This window comes from Anomaloglossus baeobatrachus, chromosome 5 (assembly GCF_048569485.1).
Source record: "Anomaloglossus baeobatrachus isolate aAnoBae1 chromosome 5, aAnoBae1.hap1, whole genome shotgun sequence".
Classification (NCBI taxonomy): domain Eukaryota; kingdom Metazoa; phylum Chordata; class Amphibia; order Anura; family Aromobatidae; genus Anomaloglossus; species Anomaloglossus baeobatrachus.
Window position 1 is genome coordinate 507,419,599 of NC_134357.1, and position 20,926 is coordinate 507,440,524.

Here is a 20,926-nt window from a genome sequence, read left to right on the forward strand (position 1 = left end):
CTTACCCCGTGGATAGGAAAACCTAGATCCACCTCTGATACTGTATATGGTATACTGTGTACAAATATCAGCTGTTATGTACTACTCCGGAGATAATACAATAGAGAGCACATTGTTATTTTTAGCAACCATTGCTGCCAGTGAAAACTTTCCCTTTCTGCATGTTTATTATTCTTTGTCTGTCTTCACATTGAGATCAATAAAGAAATGTGAGTAACTCTACTTTCTATGTATAAGTGACTGTTCTGAGTTATCCTGGACGGTATCTGTATTGTAGTACTGTCAATCTGAATGTGGCAGAACAGGGTAAGATACATGCTCATTGGATTTATATCTAAATGCTACAGTTCGCACTCTACTGTTATGGCTAAAAATGTTAATGTTATTGGGCCCCCACCAGATTTTTCTGCCCAGGGGCCCCCACCAACCTTAATCTGGCCCTGTCAACACACAGCCATTAATGTCTAAACCGCTGGCAACAAAAGTGAGTATACTCTTAAGTGAAAATAGCCAAATTGTGTCCAATTAGCCATTTTCCCTCACCGGTGTCGTATGACTTATTAGTGTTACAAGGTTTCAGGTGTGAATGGGGAGCAGGAGTGTTATATTTGGTGTTATCGCTCACTCTTTCATAGTAGTCACTGAAAGTTCAACATGGCTCCTCATGGCAAAAAAATCTCTGAGGATCTGGAAAAAAAAAAGAATTATTTCTTTACATAAAGATGGCCGAGGCTAGAAGATTGCCAGCACCCCGAAACTGAGCTGCAGCATGGTGGCCAAGACCATGCAGTGATTTAACAAGACAGGTTCCACTCAGCAGAGGCCTCGCCATGGTCATGCAAAGAAATTGAGTGCACTTGCTCAGTGTCATATCCAGAGGTTTTCTTTTCAAAATAGATGTATGAGTGCTGCCAGCATAGCTGCAGAGGTTACAGGGGTGGGGGTCAGCCTGTCAGTGCTCAGACCATATGCCGCACACTGCATCAAATCGGTCTGCATGGCTGTCGTGCCAGAAGGAAGCCTCTTCTAAAGATGATGCACAAGAAAGCCTCCAAACACTTTACTGAAGGCAAGCAGAGAAGGACATGGATTACTGGAACCATGTCCTTTGATTGGATGAGAATATGCTAAACTTATTTGGTTCCGATGGTGTCAAGTGTGTGTGGCAGCAACTAGTTGAACAATACAAAGATAAGTTTGTCTTCCCTACAGTCAAGCATGGTGGTGAGTATCATGGTTTGGGGCTGCATGAGTGCTGCCAGCTGTTGGGAGCTATAATTCATTGAGAAAACCATAAATGCCAACATGTACTGTGACATACAGAAGCAGAGCATGATCCACTCTCTTTGTATTCCAACACAACAACCCAAACACACCTACTAGACCATTACTTTGCTAAAGAAACTGAGGGCAAAGGTTCTGGCCTGGCCAAGCATGTCTCCAGGCATAAGTCCTATTGAGTATCTGTGGAGCCTCCTCAGATGGAAGGTGGAGGAGCACAAGGTCTCTAATATCCACCAGCCTTGTGATGGCATCATAGAAGAGTGGAAACGGATTCCAGTGGCTCCTGTGAAGCTGTAGTGAACTCCATTCACAAGAGAGTTAAAACAGTGCTTGAAAATAATGGTGGCCACACAAAATATTGGCACAATTTGACCATTTTCCCTTATGGGTGCACTCCACCATATTTACACTGTTATATAAGCTTTACACTGACTACTTTACATTGCATCAAAGTGTCAAATCTTCAGTGTTGTGCCATGAAAAGAGATATTTATGAAAATGTGAGGGCTGGACTCACTTTTGTGATATATTGTATGGTAGTCTATAGGGCTGCTCACATGTCTGTGAGTTTTTGCAGACTGAGTAGACTGCAAAAAATAGCAGTCATGTCCATATAAATCTGATGGTCAGATAAAAATCGGCAATTTAAAGGGGTGGTTCACCCAGTTTTTAAATTCTCCCTATCACTTTAACTTGCTATTTCAATTCTCTTCTAAATTACCTTGTGTTTTTAGTTCGCTCAGTGCCGATCACATGACCCTAGGTGCGGTGACCGCTGGCATCTGCTGATGTTATGTCAACTTTCTGGCTCTAAAAGTCGACATTGCCTCAACAGATAAAGTGGCCACTAATCCTGAGTGACTGGGCTGTGTGCTATGTTTCACCGCACATCACAGCACAGCATCAAGAGGAGAGTTTACTTACCCATCTTGCAGCTGTGTGCGGTGCTGGTCGGCACCAGGATTGAAAGGAGAGGGAAAGGAGTCATGTCGGGTGAGTATCTTATCTCACTGTGGGGGAGGAGCAGAGCTCAGTGCGGGTGTAAGCAGAGTGCAGTGCGGGGTTGAGCAAAGATCAGTGCGGGGGAGAAGCAGAGCGCAGTGCGGGGGAAGCAGAGCGCAGTGTGGGCGGAAGCAGTGTGGGGTGGGAAGCAGAGCGGGGGGCAGCAGAGCGCAGTGTGAGGGGGAGGCAGAGCACAGTGTGGGGGGAAGGCAGAACACAGTAAAGGTGTGAGCAGAGTGCAGTGCAGCGGGAGGCAGAGCACAGTGCAGGGTTGAGCAGAGCGCAGTGCAGCGGGGAGGCAGAGCATAGTGCGAGGGGGAGGCAGAGCACAGTGCGGGGTTGAGCAGAGCAGCAGGTGCAGCCACAGGAAAGATGGCAGGGAGGAGTCTGGGTGGAGTTCTGCATGGTTGTGAGATACAGACTGCTGGCCACCGCAAATGATCATGGAAGTTGTAATAATTGAACAAAGGAAGTCAGGAGAGAGATTAATCCCATCAGAGTTGGAGCCAGCAATGAGTTATGTGTTGCTAGAGCATGATGAAAGGTAATATTGCTAAAATAACATAATAGATGTGTGGAGAGGCACAGATTAGCAAGATTAGGATTAAAAAAAAACAGTTTTGGTACTGGACAACTTCTTTAAGTCTATAAGTATGTAAAAAAAAAATTGAAAACACTTGAATGGCATGTGTTGTCTGTTTTTCATGGATTGGGAGAGGGAAAAAACCTGAGAAACCTCATTTTTTTTCTCCATCTAAGAAAGACTGATAAGAGTCTTATCAGACTCTTGTTCAAAGTTTCATCAAATGCACTGATGAAACTAGGACCATTTTCAGTATAATCGAAAAATGACTGACGTGTGAATGAATCCTAACAGGAAAGTTTGTAAACCCTTTTTTATCGGTCTTTTTCTGAGCTAGTAACACCGGATTTATGATCACTGAATCCATTCTATTTGATTGTGCAGGAAAAAACAGAGCCTGAAGTAGCAAGATCAGATTTTTAATGTAACATTTCCCACATTCTGAGCATTAACATAACTGCTCCCCTTCGTGAAGTTTTTGATGTTTAATAACACCTGATTTTGATGTAAAACATTTCCCACATTCTGAACATGAAAACGGTTTCTCCCCTGTGTGAACTCTCAAATGTGTAATTAGATTTGATTTCTGTCTAAAACACATTCCACATGTAGAACATAAAAATGGCTTCTCCCCTGTGTGAGTTCTTTGATGTGCAACAAGAATTGATTTCTGGTTAAAACATTTCCCACATTCTGAACATGAAAAAGGCTTTACCCCTGTGTGAATTCTCTGATGTGTAACAAGATTTGATTTATCTGCAAAACATTTCCCACATTCCAAACACGAAAATGGTTTTTCCCCAGTGTGAAATCTCTGATGTGCAACAAGATTTGATTTCTCTGAAAAACATTTCCCACATTCCAAACATGAAAATAACTTCTCCTCTGTGTGAATTTTATTATGTTTAACGAGATTTGATTTAGCTGTAAAACATTTCCCACACTGTGAACATGAAAATGGCTTCTCCCCTGTGTGAATTGACTGATGTTTAACAAGACATGATTTTGTTGTAAAATATTTCTCACATTCTGAGCATGAAAATTTATTTTCTCCTGTGTGTATTTTCTGATGAACAACAAGATTTGTTTTCATTGTAAAACATTTCCCACATTCTGAACATGAAAATGGCTTCTTACCTATATGAATTCTCTGATGTGCAACAAGAATTGATTTCTGGTTAAAACATTTCCCACATTCTGAACATGAAAAAGGCTTTACCCCTGTGTGAATTCTCTGATGTGTAACAAGATTTGATTTATCTGCAAAACATTTCCCACATTCCAAACACGAAAATGTTTTTTCCCCAGTGTGAAATCTTTGATGTGCAACAAGATTTGATTTCTCTGAAAAACATTTCCCACATTCCAAACATGAAAATAACTTCTCTGTATGAATTTTATGATGTTTAACGAGATTTGATTTCTCTGTAAAACATTTCCCACATTCTGAACACGAAAATGGTTTCTTCCCTATATGAATTCTCTCATGTGCAATAAGATTTGATTTGTCTGTAAAACATTTTCCACATTCTGAACATGAAAATGGTTTTTCCCCTGTGTGAATTCTCTGATGTTTAGTAAGATCTGATTTTTTAAAGCAACATTTTCCACATTCTGAACATGAAAATAACTTCTCTTTTGTGTGAATTTTATGGTGTGCAATAAGATTTGATTTAGTTGTAAAATATTTCCCACATTGTGAACATGAAAATGTCTTCTCTCCTGTGTGACTTTTCTGATGTCTAGAAAGATCAAATTTCCTAAAGAAACATTTTCCACATTCTGAACATGAACATGTCCACTCCCCTGTATGAATTAGCTGATGTTGAACAAGACTTGATTTCATGGTAAAATATTTCCCACATTCTAAACATGAAAATGGCTTCTCCCCTGTGTGAATTCTTTGATGTCTAGTAAGCTCAGATTTTTTAGAACAATGTTTTCCACATTCTGAACATGAAAATGGCTTATACCCTGTGTGAATTCTCTGATGAGCAACAAGATTTGATTTCTCTGTAAAGCATTTCCCACATTGAGAACATGAAAATGGTTTTTCCCCTGTGTGAATTCTCTGATGTTTAACAAGATCAGATTTCTTGGAGCAACGTCTCCCACATTCTGAACATGAAAATGGCTTCTCTCCTTTGTGAATTCTCTGATAAGTAACTTGTACAGATTTATAGTTACAAATTTTTCCACAATTTGAAGATGGATATGAGTTCTCTTGGGTCTGAGCTCTTTGATGTTCACTATCCCTTCTATTATTTTTATTTTCCTGAACATTCTGTGATGATTCAGTAGATAGATCTTGTTCAAAAGGATCAGATGGCAGGTCTTTACTGAGAAGCACAGAAGGTATATATGGTATAAGGGCACGATCTTCATCGATATCAGGTTTGATGTAATGATCTGAATACTTGTTACAGTAATCTGCAAAAAAACCCAAATAAATTGAATAATGTTTCAGTTCCTTGAAATGATAACAATTAACATTACTTGCATATTTATAACATTTCTTTATGAAAATGTCTCTAAAAATTTAATGAGATTAAGTTTTCCACTGGTTAATACGAGAGTAGTACAACTAGACCATGTACTGGTGCTAGAAATTGACCTTGGCTTGTTTCTGACCTCTAATCTGCCTATATTCTACTTAGATAACCATCTGCCCGAGTTCTGTGTATGAAGTGAACTTGGCACTCATATGCAGATTAATGACATTTATTTCAAAATCCAAAGATAAAAAGGTACAAACTTTTGAGTCTTTTAGACTTCCTTAGTGTGTGCTGTGCTTTATCTTATCAATCTTCAGGACGGACAAGTGCTATTATTGCACACGGTCTGCAATAATAGCGCTGGTCCATCCTAACATCCGATGTCGGTTATAGATTTTCATATCTAAGCTGTCCACTTTGGAAGGAGCCAGTCTCTGGAAGAAGCTGAAGATTCATAACAATTGCAGATGTGGAGTTAGCTGCAATGAAGTTGCTTGGAGAGTTTTCCTTTTGTGTCTATTTCTCCCCGTCTATCTTCCTACTCTTGTGTTGGATTATTGCAGTGGTGAGAATAGTGCTCTCGCCAGCCTTCTCATGAGCCAAGGTGAGTTCAGGTATTTAAACAGTTGTCATTATGCTGTTCCCATTTTTACATCATTAGACTGAGACGACACCTAACAATTGATCAGCATTACCTCGAGGTTATTGCGAGGCTTCAAGCAGGATGTTCTCAGACGGAAGTGGCCACTGAGCTTAGAGTGTCAAAAAGTGTCATCAGCAGGTTGCAACAGAGATACAGAAAGACTGGAAGAGTCACAGAAAGGCAAACACTGATGACCGCTTTATTGTGAACAATGTCCTTTGGAACCGAATTATAAATGTCACACAACACCAGGCACATTTAGGGGAGGTGAGAAGCACCCAAGTGTTATGTCAGACCATTCAAAACAGTTTAGATAAAGTTAATAGGGTTTAACTTAATCTTGATTGCCATACTTTCTTGAACCTGGAACTGTTTACCTTGCACTGTCCTACAACCTGAAGTCAGGGAGTTTTTTCACTACATAGGTGAGCTCAAGAGTTTTTTTACTTCCTTCATAACAGTTTACATCAGTGTGGTCTGCGTGGTAAACGACCTGCAAGGGTACCTGACCACATCACCAGCTACAAGCATCATCTATGCTGGACGGGGGACCAGAGGGCCTCAGTGCTTAGCACTCATGAAAGTCAATTCATGCTGAGCAGAAATGATGGGTACAAACGACGTTGGAGACATCAAGGAGAGTGCTATGCATCAGCCACTGTTATGACCAGATGAGCCTTTGGTGATGGTGGTGTTACAGTGTGGGCAGGTATGTCTAGTCAATACAGAACTTCTCTACATTTTGTGAACAGTACAATGACAAACCTCTACAACTTGAATAACATCATTAATCCAGTCATTGAGCCTTTGCATGACCACCTCAGGCCTAATTTCATCATCATGGATGTAAATACTTCAGCTCATTGAGGTCGCATCATTAGGGAGCAGCTCTAGAGACTGGGATACCTCAAATGGAGTGGCCTGCACTTTCTACAGACCTGAATCCATAGAAAACCTATGGGATCAGCTAAGTAGCCGTGTAGAGGTACATAACTCTACACCCCCAGAACCTCAATGACATGAAGGCTGCCCTATATGAAAAGTGGGAAGCCATGCTTCAGCAGACAATAAATCGAATTGTGAACACTATGAGACATAGCTGTCAAGCTGGAAATGATGCTCAAGACCACATGATAAGTTATTGAGACATTGACATTTTGGTGATGGGGGGTAACCCACCACTGTTGTTGGCTTTTGTTTCAATAAATTGTTTGAGAGGAGGAAATCACTATTGTATGCTTCTACTTAAATGCCCTACTTTCATGCTAAAATATAACTTTAGCGTGAACTTTTTACATGTTTCATAAATTTCACCTGAAAACCAAATATTCCTAACTTTTTATGAGTAGTGTATACATTGGCAGACACAAACAGAAAAAGACCCCTATGCAAGAACAATATATGGGCAGGTAGCAAACCAAGAGCTCATCGAAAAATGCACAATTCCATCTACTTTGGAGGCAGAAATGGGCCCACTTACCTCTTTTGCCCCTTTGCGGCTGCATAAGCTGCACCAATGATATGTCAGCCCCTGAGTATATCAATAAGTGCTCATGTCTTATAGCTTAAGTCTGCAGCTCTGAGCTTTCGTCACCTACACAATCCTTAGAGGTTGATAGTCTCAACATTGCTGCTGTATCTGATCATTTAACTATTTGGCATGACCATACAGAAATGTAAGAGTCACAAAACAAAGCATCAGAAAGGAGTTTATGGTTATTAATATGATGAAGGTTGAATCTCCTAAACTCAGCCTTAATGTATGTCTTCCACAGGGTGATGAACCAGGTTGTGTTCATTCAGCTGCTAATTCCATAATCGGACTTCGACAAAAGACAAATTCTGTGGGATGTTATGCCATCAAGTTTTGTACACGGTCTACTAAATTGGCATGGAACAATGATACTACCCTGGCTATCTTCTATGTCGGTCCACCTAACTAGATCAAAGATGAACTTGCCAGTAGTGATTTGCCATCGTCCCTTAAGGGTCTAATTTCTGTCGCCACCCAATTGGAGAAAGGGCAAGAAAGAAAGCCCATATACTATTTAAACATGTCACCAATTTTTTAAGTAAATATATTTCAAAAGGTGCTATTGATATTTTTCACCACATGACGGTAACAACCCATCCAATCCACGCAAGCAAAGAATTCAAACCACAGACGTCCATAAATGTAGTGATGTGTAATAATGAGAAATGAGACAGGGAAAAAGTCTTGTACACATGAACATATAAAGAGGTGCAAAAAGCCATGGAAAGTCATGACACCAGCTGAAATCTATCAGTAACTAGAAAACAATACTGTCACTTAGTTAAAAATAATATTCGCTAGTTCAACTGATGGCCTATAAAAAAGTGTCTCATTTCCAAGGTGCCACAAGGTCAGGTTTGGATGTGTTGTTACCGACATCTGACAATAGCACCATTAAAAATATACAGTACTTAGAAAATTGGTGACGTGATCAATACTTATTTTACCTTTGGACATATTGTATCATTCAGTAAAATTAATATGGACTTAAATCTTCTTTGTCTATGCATTTGTGGTGTCTGTGTCATTTTATAGTATCCAGCCATAAAGGAAGTCATCTACATTAGTTATCAACACAGATCTTGAGTAGTGATCATCGAAGTCTACCATGCTCGGTACTCGTTAAGAGCAGTTGGATGCTCAGATGAGCGCGACTCGAGTACCTGAGTATAATAGAAGTCAACAGGGGACTCAAGCATTTTTCCAGATTTCCCAGAAAAATGCTAGAGTCAATAATTTACTTGTATTATACTCTGGTACTCGAGTCGTGCCCATCTGAGCATCCAACTGCTCTTAACGAGCACAGAGCACCTGAGCATGGCAGTGCTCACACATCACTAACCCTGAGGAAACGTTTTCACTGTTGACTGGGGTTGTAATAAGACACCTCGGCCCAATCGACCCTTACATTGGAAGTAATCCATAGCTACATGACATTATCCATGTATCATAGATTAAACAGTTGCCAAATTGAGAGCCTCCCATAATCAATCTGGATTCATCTGAGCAAATGATGTTTTCCACTACACACCGATATCATTTTTACTCTCTTTTGCAAAAATAAAGATTTTCCTTTCTGTTTCCACTGATCAGTAATGACACTGGAACTGGTCGTCTGCTGCTATATCCCATCTGTGTAAGACATGGTGACTGCATTTGGACACATTAGTTGATCTCTAGCGCAGTATTCAGCTGCAGGGCATAACTGGGCTCCACATGTTCTCAGAACTAATGCTGACACTTTTCTTTATTTATTTTTTCTTGAAACCTGTATACTATATATACGTCTACTATATATTCCAGAGTGTCTTCTATATTCTCATATAAACCGTGCGAAACGCAAGACCAAGCAGGGAAAAGTCAAGACACTAAGCAGAAAAGGAGGTCTTGCCTTGAGATCAACTCTATAGACCCCTCCATCTTCGTGAGGGGGCTTCGTCAGGGGCCTCCTGATGAAGGCTTTGCTGAAACATACATTGGGAAGGGATTGGCGTTATTCCAACAGGAGGAGATGCCTACAGGTCAGTTTCACCTATCTTACTGAGGTTTATATTGATATATGTTGTCAGCATTTCCATTCCCTCTTATTACAGCCACTTACTTCTGTACTGGGATATGGACTTGTTTATGTGACTTTCATTACACATTATATGGGGGTCTCTTTCCTTCTCCTCCTGCTGTTCTGTGCTGCCATCTAGTGTACCTTTTTGTTATTACACCCTTGGTTTTAATGAATTTACAATAAAGTTTACTCTTTTTATTTTGGCTCCTGCTTCTTTTTCTTGTAAATTTGTTTGATTATTTTGCATGAACCAGTATGCCCATATTTATTTTTTGAGTTAGGGTGGTGGAAACAAAATATCTTTTTACACAGTATACAGATATCTTTTTCACTTTATCCCACCTTCTCTCTGCAAATTTGGCTGCAGCCACAGCTAAAGCGTAATAGAATGCCAATACTGATAGCGAAGAAACATTCCCAACATTTCTCCTAAAGATAAGGTTTGGCGTCCTACTAAAAACATCTGTTATAACCCTTTCACTACCTTGCAATTTTGCATTCTTGCGCTTTCATTTTCTCTTCCCATTATTCCAAGAGCCACAACTTTTTTAGTTTTATGACTCCATGTATGGATTTGCATATGTATGCATCAACTGTATGATGGCTTTTTTTTGTGGGACAAGTTGTACTTTGAATAACACCCTTTATTGTATCATGTGATTCAATACCAAATAAGAAAAACTGGATCTGTGTCTGTTAGTATTCCCTGCTCCGTACAGTCCCTGACAAAAGTTCTGTCGCTTCCAAGCGACAGAACTTTTGTCAGGGACTGTATTCCCTGCTCCACCTCTCTGCCTACTATCTTGCTCCTCGCTGTTCTACATGCCAACCCGCAAGTCCTTTCCTCTGCCCCATCACTTGCTGTGTTGTCCACCATCACCTAGCTTCAACGTATGAATCCAGAACAGTTAAAACAGGTTTATTATCTTATTCATTTGATCCTATTGACCACTACTGAAACACAGTTCATCATCATCATGTGTATTCCACCAATGCTTCCAGTCTGCATCTTAGAAATTTCTCCTGAAAAGATCACCATTGAACATATTAGAATTAAGCAGATAGTATCCTGGGGACATTTCCAACTTTGCAGTGGCATGCTCTTGTTGCACAGGATAAAAACCTGCTGGCTTACTGCCTTAGCTTGTTCTCGATTTTTCATGGACCCACATCACTTTGGACTCTGTAACAGATTGAGCCAGGTTATCTGACTGTAGTTGTGGGTAAGCGTAGACTGATTATTCAATATTGTGTATTTTGTTCTTTTGTCTTGACTTTTCTATAGCCACTAGTCTGTCCTCAGTTATTTAAAGGTGTTGTCCACTACTCTGACAACTCCTTCTGGTTTCACAGGTCTCACCCAGGTAAAATAATAAAGCCTATACTCACCTACCGTACTGGCGCCTTTCCAGCTCACTCCCAAAACTTACATCCTGTTGATTAACTTGTTTGCTCCGAGACAAAAACCGACGCTTATTGGACGTGGAGCTCGCGTGACGTCACGTCACGAGATCCCCGGAAAAGTGAACTGCGGCACTGCTGATACGGAAAACGTAGAATTAGAAGGTGGTGTCCTAGTAGTCGACAACGCCTTTAAGAACATCTCTTGTAGCATCAATGACTATTGCATGCTGTCTCTGACAGAGGTGCACAGATTGCAACAAAATTTTGGCATGTTCTATGTGGCTACTCTCAGGTCAAGTTAGAGCTTCAACTTGTCCCCTTCAGTTTAAAGGCAAATTTGAATGTGTCAGACAGTTCAGGGCTAATTCTACACAAGACATAGCAAGCAGGTCAATGTGGTATGTTGCTTGCTACGCATTTCACCAAAATGATGGATTCTCAATTATTTCATAAAACAAAAAGATTCTAAATATTGAGCTCCAAAGGAAAACAATTTTATCTCATGGATGGTGAAAACCTATACATCCTGCTCCACCATGCCCCTTCATTAGGACTGGCATATACAAGTCTTAATAAATCTGCCCCTACGACTTTAAATTTTGTGGTTACTACTTACCTGTAGCAATCTCCTCTTTACACGGCTCACCACCCCTCAAGTATGTCTCTGAAGTATTAATATTGTCCTAAAAAATATTTCAGAAGACACAAACAGTTGGAGAAGTCAAGTAAAGAAATTTGAAAGAAGACAAAAGATCATAAATTAACATTAACTACCAACACTGACAAGACAGCAGTTATCGTTATCAGATAGAAGACCTGCAGTTATTTCAACCAACATAAAAATGTGAGAAGATCCAGACAACATGTAATGTCTATGATCAGCTTTGTCCTGTCATCTCCACCAAGTATAAACCATACACTGAATGGCCACATTAATACAGACAAATGTAATAGCTTTGGAGATCTCAGCGCTTAATCAATCATAGGCCTTCCGACTATTATCATGCTGATGTACTTTCCCTTCAATGCTGATGGAGTTAAGGACCCTTTCCATTGTGGCTGAGAATTCTCTTAGCATCAGCTTTGTTATTATCTTTCCCTTCTGCTAAATCTATCCGACTCTGGCTTCACTCCATGCCCAATATAGTTAATCTCTATACTGGCCACTGGTAGGTAGATTTCATGACACCTGCTCTTCATTTACCTGATGATCCTGAGTAACATCGAGATTTGCTTGTTTCCAGTCCTGTGGAAGAAGAGGACGGGGACATCTCTCTGGTGTTGTCCTCTCACTGGATAGAACTGGAGGAAACACATACAGGGACTGAATTCATTCTTTACATACAGATAATTATAGGCCGTGTGTATTTAGTCCTGTCTATTACCTGGTGATGTGAGGGGCTGGGGAACCTCCATCATGATGTCCTTGTACTGATCTTTGTGTCCTTCCAAATACTCCCACTCCTCCATGGAAAAATAGATGGTGACATCCTGACTCCTTATAGAAACCTGACACATACAATGATACCGTCATTACCTCCAATCCCTTCATAGCGTTACTGTATAATGTCCCAGCATTCCCAGCAGTGTCACCTCTCCAGTCAGCAGCTCAATCATCTTGTAGGTGAGTTCTAGGATCTTCTGGTCATTGATGCCCTCATGTATCAGGGGGTGAGGTGGAGGCCCCGTGATTGGGCTCAGGGGTCTTCCCCATCCCTCAGACACAGGGTCCTGACAGGGCTCACTAGAGGTCTTCTTCACTACTGTGTAATCCTGGATATGGAGAGACACAGTAATAAACCTCACTACAGACATTTCCAGAGTCCTCACCTCTCCAGTTCTGTCCATCTGCTATTCCCATAGATAAGAATGATGTAATGTGACGTCATCAGAATCTCTTACCTCTCCAGTAAGCTGGAAGAGGATCTCTAGGGTGAGGTGTAATATCCTCTCCGCCATCTTGTCCCTGTCCCTATCCATCCTTGACGGGTCAATAGGGAAAATGCTCTTATATAGAAGATCTGAGAGGATCCGATATTGTAGGGACCTGAATGGGGAGAAGATGACGATGTAACATCAGAAAGATCCCATGTAAGGAATCTCCGGAGCTGTTACCGACTTCACATGATCACTACATCCAGTCCTGGCCCCGTCCTGCCCCCGGTATAACACACAATACAATTATAGTCACACACAGAGATTTATCACAGAACATAGACCCGGGCCGTCAGTAACAGATAATGATAGAACATTAATATCTCCTGATAGTGACAACATGGAGCGGGCGACGGCCATAATGGAGACTGGACAGTAACAGAGCAGCGAGCGGCGTCAAGAGGGAAGTGACCAATCTAATCCCATACAGACAGATCTCCTGATAGAGCCGCACAGACGGGAACACGTTCTGTCTCCTGGAGTGTGAGCGCAGCACTGAGGGGGTTAATGTAATGGGGAATCTCCACATACCTCTTCCTGCAGAGCCGCACACTGGGTATATCTGACAGCGTAAACTGGAGTAGTTGGTTTATTGAGGGAATGACTCACCGGAAGGGGCGGGGCCTCCTCAGTGCTGATCTGTGGGCGGGAAGCAGCAGTGCTCAGGCTCCTGTGGAGATCGGATGGATCCTAACCCTGAGGTGGAGAATATTCAGCTTTTCCTCATTAGTTATAGCTCTGGGGTCTCAGACTGGATTTTGGGGGCACAGAACAGTGTCTCCTGTCAGTGCTGGGGTCTGCAGCTCGTGTATATCTCACAGGGAATGTACTGAAGCTGCAGCACGGTGCTGTGGAGGCTTCCATAAGGAAAGGGAGCTTTTGGGGGCTTGCACTGGACAGGGGTCGACTCTGCACGTTTGATGGGGCTCACACTGGATGGGGTGATGCTGCACATTTGGGGGGGACTCTCACTCGACAGGTGGCTGCACGTTTGGAAGGGCTCAATCTGCCCAGTTGGCTGTACGATTGATGGGGACTCACACTGGACGGGGGGCTGCACATTTAGGGGGCATTGGACAAGCCAGGACGTCACAGGTACTGCAACAACACACCCCACACCCTGGCTAGGCACACCAAGGTCAAACAAAAATCCTTGTTGCCTCCCTCCAGGGGCTGATGTCCACACCAGGGCGTGGAGCCAGGCGGTTGGCCCCACCCACCGAGGAGTTCACAATCCTGGAGGCAGGAAAAGGAAGTGAGAGGAGTAGTGGAGAGGAGAGAAGGGAGTTCAGTTTGAGGAGTGAAGTGGTAGCGGAGCAGACTGACGGTGTCCGGGTGTGTGGCCCGGGCACATACAGCAAGGTTGGCAGACGGTGGTGACTGTAGGAGAGGCTGATTGACGTGAACCGTAAGGACCAGGGACGGGCGGTGGCCCGCCGATACCGGATCGGGGAGCGAAGATAAGCCAGCACCATTCGGCAGGGCCTACGGACCCCGACCAGGCTAGGAGTCGCCATAAAACCGGTCAAATCCGTTAGCGAAGGGAATCTCCGGGGTTTCCCAGCAGTCAAGACCCGATAGAAGGCAACCGCTCAAACCGTGAAGGGAAATACAGTCACCGCCAAGGCTACAGTTCCCAGGGCCAGAGCCTGCGGGCAAAAGGGGCTCCCTCAGCCTCCATCCAAGCTGGGGAGCGGGTTACCAGTGGGAAGCTACCAGAACCGAGAACATAACAGAGGTGCAGGGAAAGGCAGTCACCGCCAACCTACCGGGAGAAGAACCACCGCAGCCGTCTGTGGGACCCGTCCATCCAGCCGTTTGTTTTACCGGAGACTTTGCATTCATCATTGGCTGAGTGAGTACCACCGTGCCGTGCGGCACCGCGCTGCCCCCGCGACCCTGCACCTCACCAGGCCCTGTAACCCGCCTGCCATTCCTCCCTCACCGGGCCCCGGGACAACCAACCCCCCTACCCACGGAGGGGAAAAACAACATCCAAGCTTCTCCCTGTCATCGCTCCCGGGATCCCCGTCCAGAGCAGCGGTGGTGTCACAACCTCACCACAATCGTGGGTGGCGTCATGGCCAATAAATCCCCAAAACCATCCCCCTTTTCACTCACGGGCGAGGAGCGCCGCTCGAGTCCCCGGATCCGGCCCACCGCTCGAGCCACCAATCAGCAGCAGCGCCGGACCCGAGCGTGGTGAGCGCAGCGTCCCCTCCCCGCCCGCGACAGTTGTGGCGGCTCACACTAGACAGAGGGGCATTGGTGCGCGTTGTGGGGCGGCTCGCACTGGACAGGGGGGCATTGGTGTGCGTTGTGGGGGCTCCCACTGGACAGGGGGGGCATTGGTGTGCATTGTGGGGGCTCACTCTGGACAGGGGGGGCATTGGTGTGCGTTGTGGCGGCTCACACTAGACAGAGGGGCATTGGTGTGCGTTGTGGGGGCTCGCACTGGACAGAGGGGAATTGGTGTGCGTTGTGGGGGCTCGCACTGGACAGGGTGGGCATTGGTGCGCATTGTGGGGGCACGCACTGGACAGGGGGGCATTGGTGCGTGGGACATGCTAAAAAGAATGAAGAAAAGGATTGAACAAAAAGAATGAACATAACTTATTGGTTCCAAAATATACAGATAAATAATAGGTTTCTTAGACATGGACTGAACATAGAACATATCTAGATAATAGGGAAATGTCCACGTATCCCATTAATAAAAGCTGTATATTTTATTCCCTGAGCTTCTTAGGTGGGGAATGAACATGGAATATATGTAGATAATAGGGGAATGTACACATATACCACACAAACAAGTGTATATTTTATCCCTAAGCTTCTTAGGTAGAGAATGAACATGGAATATGTGTAGCACCGATCCATGCTGAGAAGGAATATTTTCAAATTTGTCTAATATTTTGGAATTACTTTTTTTTGTAAGTTGGTACTTCATTACACATGGCATAAGGTGGCAACGCTGTTTCTTTCAAATTCCATATGTTTTCAACATGGCAGAGGGTTGCATGTGAACACCTGTTCTTACTGGAATAATATTTACATATACTTTACATACATTGGCAACACTGTCCCCATTGGGGCTCACAATCTAAGGTCCCAATCTGTATGTTTTTGTAATGTGGGAGGAAACCCACACAAACACAGGGAGAACATACAAACTCCTTGCAGATGGTGTCCTTGGTGGGAATTGAACCCAGGACCCCAGCGCTGCAACACTGCAGTGCTAACCACTGAGCCACCTTGCCGCCCCGAATCATACAGTAACAGGCTATATTGGTAAGTGTAATACTATTACCTAGCAACATGCATAACTTAAGTTCAGTAAATATAAAAGAAGTACTGTTAGGAAAACTGTAAGATTATTGATTACCAGAAATCTTGCACATATCCATTGTAGACATTTTCTCAGTAACGTAAGTTACCAAAAAGATAAAAAGTATAACCGAAGAGAAGGGGCGAAAGGCACTCACCGGGTTGCTCTAAAAAGGAAGCCGTTTATTCGACCATTAGGTCAGGGGGGAAAAGAGTGAGGGAGGTGGTACACAGAGTATGTCGGACGACCGCCGTTTCGCGTCTAACAATGACGCTTCCACGAGTCCACACAGATAAAAAGTTTTTGTAGTATTGAGAACTAAGCTTAAATTAAGTTGTAACTTGCAGAGTTCTTATATTGCATAATGCAGGGTTCCCCAACTCCAGTCCTCGAGGGCCGCCAACAGTGCATGTTTTCAGGATTTCCTTAGCATTGCAGGGGTGTTGGAATCATCAACTGTGCAGGTGATTAAATTATCACATGTGCAATACTAAGGAAACCCTGAAAACATGCACTGTTGACGGCCCTCGAGGACTGGAGTTGGGGACCCATGGTAATGTATTAACTATTCACTAAAGCTGGGTTCACACATAGCGACAGCGACATCGCTGTTACGTCACCATTTTCTGTGACGTAACAGCGACCTTGTAAGTCGCTGTTATGATCGCTGCTTAGCTGTCAAACACAGCGACGCAGCAGCAATCATAACGATGCTACATTTGCAGAGAGCAGGGAGCCGCGCACACTGCTTAGCGCTGGCTCCTTGCTCTCCTAGCTACAGTACACATCGAGTTAATTAACCCGATGTGTACTGCAGCTACATGTCACAGTGCAGAGAGCAGGGAGCCGCGCACACTGTTTAGCGCTGGCTCCTTGCTCTCCTAGCTACAGTACACATAGGGTAATTACCCGATGCGTACTGCAGCTACATGTCACAGTGCAGGAGCCGGCACTAGCAGCAAGAGCGGCGGAGGCTGGTAACGAAGGTAAATATCGGGTAACCAGGGAAAGGTCTTCCCTTGGTTACCCGATGTTTACCCTGGTTACAGCTTACTGCAGCTGCCAGACGCCGGCTTCATTTCGTCACTCTCTCGCTATCACACACAGCGATGTGTGCTTCACAGCGGGAGAGCGACGACGAAAAAATGAAGCAGGACATTCAGCAACGAGCAACAACCCCACAGCAGGGGCCAGCTCGTTGCTGGATGTCACACACAGCGACAGCGACGGGACGTCTCTGCAACGTCACAGAAAATGGTGACGTAGCAGCGACGTCGTTGTCGTCGTCGCTGTGTGTGACACCACCTTAAGTTTCATGTTGCTGCTAAAAGTTTCACAGTTTCTGTATGAACTAAACTTATTGTAACGTAAGTTACCATCAACTTTGTACCGCAAGTTACTTCAGCTTTTCAATGTAAGTTACCTGCCTTTCAATATTTGGACAACACTTAGCTTTTTGAAATAATTAAATACTCTCATAATTTTGATGTTCATATTTCTTCACATCTAGTTATATTATCAGGTTATTGTTTGTATTTTTAGAGTCACAATGCCATTAACGCCAGCTGAAAAGATGAAGAGACGACGTGAAAAGTTGAAACAAACAGGAGGATATGAACAGTACAAGATCAAAGTTAGCGAAGCAGTTAAAAAATCCAGAGAGAAGAAAAAGATTGATGTTAGTGCTATGTCGAAACAAAAGCAGGAAAAAATTAAAGAAGAAGAAAGGATGAAGGTTCGTGCAAGGGTTAGGAAATGCAGAGAACTAAAGAAAAGTGAGAAATGTGTAGTAAAAGAAACTATTTGAATCAGTTTGTGGACCTATTGAAAGTACAAGTTCTTCAACCGAGAGAATAGGAGCAACAGCATTGAAGCCCAGTACTGCAGATACAATCACATTATTTTACGAAAGAGATGATATAAGGAGAGCTTCCCCAGGTGTAAAAAAATGTTGTGACAGTGCGCTCCTCTGATGGTTTAAAGAAAAAAGTGCAGACTCGCATATGTACCTATCACTGTTGGAAACATATGCAGTTTTTGTTGAAGAACATCCTGATATTGAAATTGGCAAAAGCAAATATTTGTGCTCTTCGTCCACAACATGTGCTGCTAAGTAGTAAGATTCCACACAATGTGTGTCTGTGCAAATACCATGAGAATTTTAAACTTGCTATAGAGGCCTTCCATAAAATATGCAACACGTTTCCACCTTATGGCCATAAATTTATTGACTCTTTTCTTTGTGAAATACCAAATGAGTTGTTGGTTTTCAAAGTGTGAAAGATGTAAAGGAAACCTTATGTTTAAATTAAACTTCAGAGTTAGATGTCCATGATATTCCTGCTGAAGTTTCATGGCAAGAATGGAGAGATGTTAATGGAACTCTAATGAAAATACACAGCGAAGGGACTATTCAAAATTTGTTCGATCATATTGAATCTATGTACCCTCAGTTCCTTGAACATATTAACATAAAGAGAGAACAAGCAGATTCATACACTGAGTACACAGTCAGCTTTATCAGAAAGTTTTGATAACTCTTTGTATTATCAATGTTGACTTTGCAGAGAACTTTACATGTTTCTACCAGGACGAGATTCAGGGTGCTCACTGGCAGCAATCCCAGGTCAGCATTTTTACAGTATCACAGTGGCATTCTAAGGCTGGGGCCACACGGGGACTAATGCAATCCTCGCATGACACTCGGCTCCCTCTAGCAGCACAGCAGGAGCCGAGTATCATGCGAGTGTCACTGCGACTGAGGTCCGATCATGCGATCGGACCTCAGCTGATGGGGTAGTCCAGCACTGCGGAGGGGCGGGCCAGCACTGAGGAGCGGCGGGCCGGCACGGAGGAGGAGAGGGATTTATCTCCCTTTCTCGTCCGTAGCCGGCTATGGCGATTCTCACCCTGCACTCGCGGTGCACCGGTGTACAGTGCGATCTTTCTCTCGCCCCATAGACTTGAATAGGTGCGAGAGAGTCTCGCATTACAATGACAGCATGCTGCGATTGTTTTCTCGGTCCGATTGGGGCCGAGAAAATAATCACTCATGGGTGCTGTTACATAGGCTAATATTGGTCCGAGTGGAATGCAATGTTTTATCACATTCCATTCGGTCCGATTTTCATGCCGTGTGTTTTAGGCTTTACAAGCAGTTTTCCAAGTCTCTATGCTCAGATATCTTAACTCACACAAAGGACACAATTATTGCATACATCGATATTCTTCTAGAAAAGTTGCCTCCAACAATCAAAGCTGTTCAATTTTGGTCTGATGGACCTTCATAGCAATTCAAAAACAAATTTATTGTTGCTGCTATTCAACGGTTTAATGAGAAATATAAAATTAACATAATTTGGAATTACTTCGCAACGTCTCATGGCAAAGGTCCTGTAGCTGGAATAGGAGCTGTTGTGAAATGGCTTGTATGAGAATCCATCATGACCAGGAAGGAAATTGTCCAAAATGCAACTCAGTTTGTCAAAGCTGCAAAAGAACTGAAGAATGTAGAGGTCCTAGACATAAGTAACACTGAGATTGATTACAGAAATTTGGCTCTGGATTTAAAGCAGTTGGTAAGCAATGCAAAGCCTGTTGAAGGAATTTCCAAATTTCATGCCATAGGGCAGTCATGGCAAACCTCTCACAGGCCGAGTGCCCAAACTGTAGCCCTAAACCCATTTTTTTTTTCTGAAGTGCCAACCAATCCTATTATGTAAATAGTTGATTTTAACCTTACCTTTGCCGTCTTCTCTTCAGCAGGGGGCATCACGCTCATACACGCTTACCACACATTGAAGCGGAGCCCTTTCCAGACACAGCAGTTGGATTGATGTTTCTGGAAAAAATTGCAGCATATTAGACAGAGATTTTAGCATGGAATGCAATCAGATGTCACCCTGTAATCCACATCTACATTTCAAAGTCTGAACATCCTGAAATCCCATAAAGATGTACGAGTTGCTCTCCCCCCTCCCCCCCCCCCCCCCCCCCTTCATTGTGTAGTTCTGTCCCCCTTCCTGGCCACTTTTTGGTAAACATGTCCCCCATTCTGATATATATTTCCTACATTCTGGTATATTTGTCCCCATCATGGCCCCATCCTGGTAAATGTACCCCATCCCGGCATATTCCCCATCCTGGTAAATGTACCCCATCCTGGTAAATGTACCCCATCCTTTTAAATGTACCCCATCCTGGTAAATGTACCTCATCCAGGCATGTTCCCTTATCCTGGTAAATGTCCCCTTTCCTGGTAAACGTACCCCATCCTTGTAAATGTACCCCATCCTGATAAATGTCACCCTTCCTGCTAAATGTTCCCCATCCTGGCATTTTTCCTCATCCTGGCATGTTCATGTACCCCATCCTGGCATGTTTGCCCCCATCCTGGTAAATGTATCCCCATCCTGGTAAACGTACCCCATCCTGGCATGTTCCTCCATGCTGTTAAATGACCTCATCCTGGTAAATGTACCTCATCCAGGCATGTTCCCTTATCCTGGTAAATGTACCCCATCCTGGTAAATGTCACCCTTCCTGCTAAATGTTCCCCATCCTGGCATTTTTCCTCATCCTGGCATGTTCATGTACCCCATCCTGGCATGTTTCCACCCCATCCTGGTAAATGTACCCCTTCCTGCTAAATGTATC

The 20,926-nt window shown here is 43.3% G+C and overlaps 1 pseudogene; it reads right to left on the reverse strand.

The window, feature by feature from the left end:
- Positions 1 to 3,077: 3,077 nt before the first annotated feature.
- LOC142312853 (uncharacterized) overlaps positions 3,078 to 20,926 on the reverse strand; it is a 206,937-nt pseudogene continuing 189,088 nt past the window's right edge.